The following is a 9,403-nucleotide window of genomic DNA, read 5'->3' as shown; positions in this document are numbered from 1 at the left end:
GGTTAATTTGACTAAGCTAAAGGATGGCCAGATAACTGGCAAAAATTAAAAAGTTCAGTCCTACCATAAGACTAAAGGATGATAACACAGTGATAAAACCAAGGTATGGTAAGATCCTATAGGAATGACTTTAAAAAAAAAATAAAGGATTGAAATGTCAAATGTTTATCCTTATACTAAATCACTTACAGGAGAAAAAAAAAGTCCTTAGTATTTTGGTTCTGTTTCCCTCTACTTGACACATAAGGGGTCACTAAATGTTCCTGAATTCTAGCTTTTTTGGCCACACATACAGCATGTGGAATCAAACATGCATCACTGTTGCGATCTGCACCACAGCTGTGACAATGACAGATTCTTAACTCACTGTGCCCAGAGGGAACTTCCTGAATTCTAGTTTCTTTATAACATAAAATAAAACCTATAATATTAACTTCAAAAGATTTATGTGAATATAAAAAACATTAATCTTAACATGCAAATACTGCTATGATCACCAATAGAAACAAATGTTTTTATAATTTATTAACCTTTTCTATTTTTGCCTCATTTGACCCCCCATACATACTCTATTAGGATATTCTGTATTTTTGCTTGTTATAAAGGATGAAGACCCTGAATTCTACTGAGATCACATAAACTGCTCTTGAACACATGACTGCCTTTTGAGCAAGAATTTGAGTGCATGCAATTTGAAGTCTTTATTCTTAACTACAATGTGTCACACGTGAATACTCTTCTCTGGTAGCCTAACCATTTGTACAATCTTTTTCACTTATCCTGGATAAACAGAAGCTTCATCATATTCAAGAATATAGAAATTGAAAGTAGAGGCAGTAAGGACTTGTTTTGTACCTAAAGCTTGGTGAGGCTCAGCTGCAGGAGTACAAATCAATTTGGAGTACCACTCTCAGGGCATTCTGACAACAAAAATCTCAAAGTGAATGGAAAATTACAAGGGTTGGATTCATTTCATTGACCAAATGAAAACTACAATCTTGTCTCCCTCTTAGGATAGAGAAATCCAATAAAAATACTTCATTCTGCAAATGCCAAGCACTGATTTTTGGACAGTTACAGTACCAACTCTTCCTTTCCTAACTGTACATTTGTGGGTTTTATGTACCAACCAATCAAGACTATTTACTTCACTTAGAACTTCTCCTGCCAAAAAGGCAATTTTGTATATAAATGGCTCCAATCTGGGAAACTATCCAAAAGAAGTTGTTCAGGTGAATAACAGTGTGATTTACATGCAGGTGCAAAACATAAACTTAGAAATCGTTTGAAAATGCTAACTAAAGATGTGGAGGAGAATTGAGTTAACCAGACAGGTATATCACCTTCCTTCTGGTATTTAAAACATCCTAGAAATGCTCTATTTTTGTTTTATTATTATTATTTTTAGATTTATCAGAATACATCTTCCTTTGAGGTCTGCTTATGCATTTGATTTTTAGGGGAAATGGATATTAGGGTAATGATTCATGCCACACAGAATCTAATGGTAAAAAGTACTGGTAGAGTGGAAAAGATATTTTTCCTGCTTGACTAAAAAAGAGAAACACTCTGAGGCATGCACATACCTTAATATATACCATTTTTCTCTACTTTCATCTTCTCAGTCCTTCACACAACTATGGTATCTTTAATTAATGTATTTATTTTTAATAGCATAAAAATAAACTGACCATGGAAATCATCGAAAATCTGAAATTGGAATGTTAGAAAAAAGGGCCACAGTTTGTGCAACAAGTTCAAAATATATCTACCTAAAAAACTGCTCCTAGATCATTTCAGAAGCTAAAATGAAATTATGCACCAGTGAAAGTATAAAATAATGTTTTGAATCATAATTTTTGAAGGGTAGAGGTTTCACATATTTCCTTTTTCTTTGATAGATTTTTAGGTCCTGATTGCTATCAGCTGTGGCAGGGATTCAAGAGAAGAAGATAGATGGTACGAAAGCTGAAGGGGCATCCAATGACTGGTATTTTAGTTCTAAGACAAACATATTAAAATTGGAAACTTAAGAGCTATGAATCTTAACTTCCTTATTAGAAAAAAAAAAAAATGGAGTTCCTGTTGTGGCTCAGCAAACGAATCTAACATAAATGAGGATGCAGTTTCCATCCCTAGCCTCGCTCAGTGGTTTAAGAATCCTGTGTTACTGTGAGTGAGCTGTGGTGTAGGTCTCAGATGTGGCTTGGATCCCATTTGGCTGTGACATAGTACAGCAGTTGTAGCTCAGATTTGACCCCTAGCCTGGGAACCTCCATATGCTGTGAGTGTGGGCTTTAAAAAAAAAAAAAAAAAAGTCTCATTGACTACACTTACATATATTATATAAGTAAAATTATGTAATAGTTACATTTTTTTTCATAAAATAGATTTGTAAATGAGTTTTATAGGAAAAAAGAACTTTAAAATTACTTAATAAATAAATGTAATGATTTGGACAGTAATACCAGCAAATATGGTAGTTATTTCAGGTAATGTAACTTCTTAAGATTCCTATACAGGGAATACACATTCTAGTGTACTGTTATGATGAAATCTGACTTTATTTTTCTTATTTACTTATTAATTAGTGATTGTTAAAATGCTTGTATGATGTTAATGCTTTACCTAAATATCTAATCCTGAAAATTTGATCATTTTTCACCAATAATTATTGTGAAAACATATTGACCAAATATGTTATATTTCAAATGCATTGGTTAGATAGTCATCAGTAGGACTTGTAAGAAAGCACAAGTAGACACATATGGATTGGAAGTATCTACTTAAGTGATCTATGGAATTAAGAAAAATGCATTTGGCCAAATTAATTTTTTTAAAATAGAAACTCTTCTTCAGTAGAAGTTTGTAATGATTGAAAATTATTAGTGGGTATTACACCAAGAAAAACTTCCTTAAGAAAATATTATTTCTAATGCTTTTTTTAACTTCTGATCTATAAGTTACTTTTGCATGTAAGATAAAATTAAACTTATTTAAACTGTTTAGACATTTTTTCAAATACAAAAGACTGTAATTACAACTCACCATCAATGATTCAAAAATGCTAAGTTTATTATACATTAAATTGATATGCCATAATATTAATATTCTTTAAATATTTTTTTAAATCAAGTTGTCATAATTCTCATATTTCTTATTTTACAGGATATTATTAATATTAACAATTCATATTTATTTCCCCATGACATCATATTGTAAAAGTTGTAATGAAATTTTCATCAACATTATCAGAGATTTCTCTTAAATTCTTCCTAAATGGGACTCTCAAACTTGATAGTTTCATTTTCCAAATGAGGAATAAAGAGAGTCTCTTGGCATGATCTTCTCTTCTGTAATCACAGATACAACATCCTTCAGTGTTGCTCTATTCTATTACTTAGCAGCAAGTTACTAAAAGAAAGAGGTAATAAATACCAATAGGTGGGAATCATTAAGGGCTCTCTTACAGGGTGCATATTACACACCAAAACTAGATAAAAAAATTAGAGAAAGGAAATCTACAGGCCAATATACCTCAAAAACATAGATGTAAATATCATCAACTTTGTTGCACAGCAGAAATTAGCACAAACTTATAAATCAACTATACTTCATTAAAACTTTAAAAAAATGAAAAAATTAGCAAATTGAATCCAAAGATATATAAAACAATAATATAATATACCCAAATGGAGCTCATCCCAGGAATACAAAGATTGTTCAACATTCCAAAATCAATCCATGTGATTCAACATACCAGCAGATAAGAAAAAATGGATATGATAAAGGCCATATATGACAAACCCACAGCAAACATCATTCTCAATGGTGAAAAGCTGAAAGAATTCCCGCTGAGATCAGGAACAAGACAAGGATGTCCACTCTTGCCACTACTCTTCAACATAGTTCTGGAAGTCCTAGCCATAGCAATCAGAAAAGTAAAAGAAATGAATTCAAATTGGAAAGGAAGAAGTAAAACTATCATTATTTGCAGATGACATGATACTATACCTAGAGAATCCTAAAGACTCTACCAGACAACTGTTAGAGCTCATCCACGAATTTGGCAAAGTCGCAGGATACAAAATCAATACACAGAAATCAACGACATTTCTATGCACTAATAATGAAAGAGCAGAAAAAGAAATTAGGCAAGCAATCCTGTTTACCATCACATCCAAAAGAATAAACTACCTAGGAGTAAACATACCTAAAGAGACAAAAGACCTGTACTCTGAAAACTAGAAGACATGGATGAAAGAAATCAAAAATGTCACAAATAGATGGAAAGATATACCATGTTCGTGGATTGAAGAGTTAATATTATCAAAATGACTATACTACCTAAGGCAATCTACAGATTCAATGCAATCCCTATCAAATTGCCAAGGACATTTTTCACAGAACTTGAAGAAAATATCTTAAAGTTTGTTTGGAAGCGCAAAAGACCCAGAATAGCCAAAGACATCCTGAAAAAGAAAAATGGAGCTGGAGGAATCAGGCTCCTGGACTTCAGACTATACTACAAAGCAACAATCATCAAGACTGTATAGTACTGGCACAAAGGCAGAAATATAGATCAGTGGAACAGGATAGAAAGCCCAGAATTAAACCCATGCACCTATAGCCAACTCATGTATGACAAAGGAGGCAAGAATACACAATGGAGAAAGGACAGCTTGTTCAAGAAGTTGTGTTGGGAAAACTGGACAGCCACATGGAAAAGAATGAAATTAGAACACTCCCTAACACCATACACAAAAATAAACTCCAAATGGATTTTAGACCTATATATAAGACCAGACACTATACAACTCTTAGAGGAAAATATAGGCCAAACACTCTCTGACATAAACAACAGCAACATCTTCTCAGATCCACTTCTTAGAGTATTGACAATAAAAACAAAAATAAACAAATGGGACCTACTCAAACTTAAAAGTTTCTGCACAGCAAAGGAAACTGCAAACAAAACGAAAAGACAACCCACAGAATGGGAGAAAATCTTTGCAAGTGAATCGACTGACAAGGGATTCATCTCCAAAATTTACAAACACTTCCTACCACTCAATACCAAAAAAACAAACAACCCCATCCAAAAATGGGCAGAAGATCTAATCAGACAGTTCTCCAAAGAAGACTTACAGATGGCCGAGAAACACATGAAAAGTGTTCAACATCACTCAGTATTAGAGAAATGCAAATCAAAACCACGATGAGGTACCACATTACACCAGCCAGAATGGCCGTCCTCAAAAAGTCTACAAACAAGAAGTGCTGGAGAGGGCGTGGAGAAAAAGGAACACTAGTACACTGTTGGTGGGATTGTAAATTTGTGCAACCATTGTGGACAACAGTGTGGAGATTCCTCAGAAAACTAAACATAGAACTACCATTTGATCCAGCAATCCCACTCCTGGGCATCTATCCAGAGAAACACGACTCGCAAAGACACATGTACTCCGATGTTCACTGCAGCACTCTTTTAAGTAGACAAGCCATGGAAACCACCTCAATGTCCATCGACAGAGGAGTGGATCCAGAAGAGGTGGTACATATACACAATGGAATATTACTCAGCCATTAAAAGGAACGAAATACCAGCATTTTTAGCAACATGGACAGACCTAGAAATTATCATGCTAAGTGAAGTCAGCCATACAATGAGACACCAACATTGAATGCTTTCACTGACATGTGGAATCTGAAAAAAGGACAGACGGAACTTCTTTGCAGAACAGATGCTGACTCACAGACATTGAAAAACTTATGGTCTCTGGAGGAGACAGTTTGGGGGTGGGGGGATGTGCCTGGGCTGTGGGATGGAAATCCTGTGAAATCAGATTGTTATGATCATTATACAACTACAGATGTGATAAATCCATTTGAGTAATAAAAAAAAAAAGTATAGAAAAAAAAAGAAAAAAATGTGTGATTATCCCCATAGATGTAGAAAAAGCATTCAATCATATTCAGCATCCATTTAGGATAAAATGTCTTAGCCAAATAAGGTGTTGTCCTTGCTTTAACCTAATGCGGATTATCTAGTAAAAATCTAGAGCTAACATGTCTTTTTAAATGGTGCCCCCCTATTGTTATGGACTGAATTATTTCCACCAAAAATTCATATGTAAAAACTCTAACCCGTGATGTAACTGTATTCTGATATAGGACCTTTAAAGAAGTACAGTTAACTAGGGAACCCTCCTGCACTGCTGGTGGGAATGTAAGCTGGCACAACCACTATGGAGAACAGTATAGAGGCACCTTAGAAAACTAAACATAGTCTACCATATGACCCAGAAACCCCACTCTTGGGCATATATCCAGACAAAACTTTCCTTGAAAAAGACACATGCACCCGCATGTTCATAGCCAAGACATTGAAACAACCCAAATGTCCATCAACAGATGATTGGATTAGGAAGATGTGGAGACTATTGCCTTTGGAATGGATTAGCAATGAGATCCTGCTGTGTAGCACTGAGAACTATGTCTAGTCACTTGTGACGGAGCATGATAATGTGAGAAAAAAGAATGTGCACATGTACGTGTAACCTGGTCATCATGCTGCATAGTAGAAAATTGATAGAACCCTGTAAACCAGCTATAATGGAAAAAAATAAAAATCATTATATAAAAAAATTAAAAAAAAAAGAAAATTAAGTGCATTCTGAAAAATTAGAGAATGGTGAACAAGGAAAAAAACTCATGAAAATAAAAAGTAAAATTTCATGAAAATGATACTGACTAGATAACCTTAATAATAAAATTTCCATCTTAGAAAAAAGTATATAACATAGAGACATAGATATTTAACCAACAGATCAAATAAGAAGTATACTTTACAAATGCAAGGAAAAGGAAAAAAGATAAAGATGGTAAAAGACAATGATAGGTATGAATAATTCAAAGCAGATGTAAATCTATAAATAACCACAACCCCAAAAGTTACCCAAAACAAACAAACAAACAAACAAAAAAAAAACTACAAACAAAGCAGTAAAAACGTTGGTAAAACAAAACTCAGATAACCGAACTAAGAACTAATAAGAAACATATTTGGGAAAAAAAAACATTTGGAGCGTTCATATTCTTGGGATGGAAAGGGAATCAAAGACATATGTTGGACTTAAAAAAAAATTCAAGCATAGAGGAAATATCTAAGAACTTCTGCAACACATAGGCTGAAATTCTATTGGTGAAATCTGCAAAAGTGATGACGTGCCATTTCTTATATTGTCTTATACATTTTGCAAAGCATATTTTCCACTCTAAAAAGTGAGACATTTTCTAGTTCTACTATTATCAAATAGTTGTAGCCAAAAAATAATCCCAGTGATAACCAGAAAAACAAATTAAACATGAACAACAAGAATAATAGACTAAAGCCTTCCATATTAAGATATATGAGGTGTTCCCATTGTGGCTCATTAGTTAACGAACCTGACTAGTATCCATGAAGATATGGGTTTGATCCATGGCCTGGTTCAGTGTGTTAAGGATCCGGTGTTGCTGTGAGCCGTGGTGTATGTTGCACAGGCAGCTCGAATCCACGTTGCTGTGGCTGTAGCATAGGCCAGCAGCTACACCTCTGATTCAAACCCCTAGCCTGGGAAGTTCCACATGCCTCAGGTATGGCCCTAAAAAGATTATATATATATAATCTGCTGAGGCAGCCAGGACTTGAAGGACCAGGTGTGGAGAGGATGGTTCATTCATTTTAGTCAAGCTCAATTTCTTTTTTTTTTTTTTTTGGTCTTTTTGCTATTTCTTGGGCCGCTCCCATGGCATATAGAGGTTCCCAGGCTAGGGGTCGAATCGGAGCTGTAGCCACTGGCCTATGCCAGAGCCACAGCAAGGCGGGATCCGAGCTGCGTCTGCGATCTACACCACAGCTCAGGGCAACGCCGGATCGTCAACCCACTGAGCAAGGGCAGGGATGGAACCTGCAACCTCATGGTTCCTAGTTGGATTCGTTAACCACTGTGCCACAACGGGAACTCCTCAAGCTCAATTTCTTATACCAGCTTTTTGGTGCTGGTTTGGGGCAAAAGTCTAAGAACCTTGGCATAGTAGTGTTAATAAGAGAAGTGAAAGCAGTGCTTTGGATAATCTCATGAATATGGTGCCACAAAATTTGCATATTAAGGATTTTTTGCATTGGTACAGTGGGTTAAGAATCTAACTGCAGGGCCTCAGGTCTCTGTGCAGGTGAGGGTTTGATCCATGGCCAGTCACAGTGAATTAAAGTATCTGGTATTGCTGCATATACTTTACACTGTTGCTCTAGTGTAGGTTGCAGCCGAGGTTTGAATTCAATTCCTGACCCCGGAACTACCATATGCCTTGGGTGAGGCCATTTTTTTTTTAAATTGCATATTAGAATTATAAAAACAATCAGTATATTAGAAATTAAAATTCCAGAATGAGAGGAGTTTCACAGATGTGAGCTCCACAGTTGGCTCTGGTTTTTCAATTATGAACTGTAACTATTAGTGAAGATGTTTTTGGCATCCTTAGAGCACTGAGGCAATGCAAAATCTAAGTTCTGTGTCTGGGAAGTATGAGCTATAAACATCACATTGGGCTTCAACTTGATATGAGTGTGACATTAACAGACTAGTGTAAAGCTGAAGGTAGACTGTGGTGTACAGAGTCTACAAATATACCTTGATTATGTGCAGACACTGATTAATTTGAAGCCATCCTTATCCACACTGATTTACCAAAATAAAGTAAATCCTTTATGAGGGAGTAACATTATCCGCAACTTCCTAATTTTTTTTTCCATTCAAAATGTCTAGCATTCACTAAAAACTAACTAGCAGATTTTTTGTTTAATAGCAATTGATTAACTTATTTGAAATTCATAGCAGTGCAATGGACCAAAATGTGGTAGAAACATGTTTTCCTGAAGGAACTAAACTACAAAATTGCTAAGAATTACTATAAAGCTCAGTACGTAAGCAAACCACTGTGGTATTGCTATAAGATAAAGCTATAGGCCAAAGGAATGCCATGTTAAATTCAAAACAGACTTACACACTTAAGGATATTTGATTTGACAAAATGACTTTACAGGTTAGTGAATAAAGGAAGGCATTTTAAATAAATAGAGCTGGGTAAATAGCCATATAAAAAATGGTTATCCAATTTGTCCTCAAGAAAAACAGGAATATAGATTGAAAATATAAATAGATACTATTCAGATCTACCAAAACAACTTAATTGAAAGAGACACTTAGTACTGGTAAAGGTATAAAGCAAATGGAAATCTGTTCCATGGCTAATGAGAGTTATGTTGAACATAGACATAACCATGATTCATCTACATGTTTATCAGAAAAAAGTTAACATGTTTAATAACAAGACATGCACAAGCATATCTATATAGCAG

At 34.9% G+C, this 9,403-nt stretch overlaps 1 long non-coding RNA gene across 1 annotated transcript in view; it reads right to left on the bottom strand.

The window, feature by feature from the left end:
- Positions 1-767: 767 nt before the first annotated feature.
- LOC110257219 (uncharacterized) overlaps positions 768-9,403 on the bottom strand; it is a 233,427-nt gene continuing 224,791 nt past the window's right edge. The window contains exon 4 of the long non-coding RNA XR_014831078.1: positions 768-3,353. This is a non-coding gene — a long non-coding RNA (uncharacterized LOC110257219). The remainder of the gene's footprint in view (positions 3,354-9,403) is intronic.

This window comes from Sus scrofa, chromosome 16 (genome assembly GCF_054392235.1).
Source record: "Sus scrofa isolate SSC_HxYL_T2T_F1_AM1 chromosome 16, Sscrofa_HxYL_maternal_Yorkshire_Landrace_v2.0, whole genome shotgun sequence".
Classification (NCBI taxonomy): Eukaryota; Metazoa; Chordata; class Mammalia; order Artiodactyla; family Suidae; genus Sus; species Sus scrofa.
This window is presented reverse-complemented; position numbering and strand designations above follow the sequence as displayed.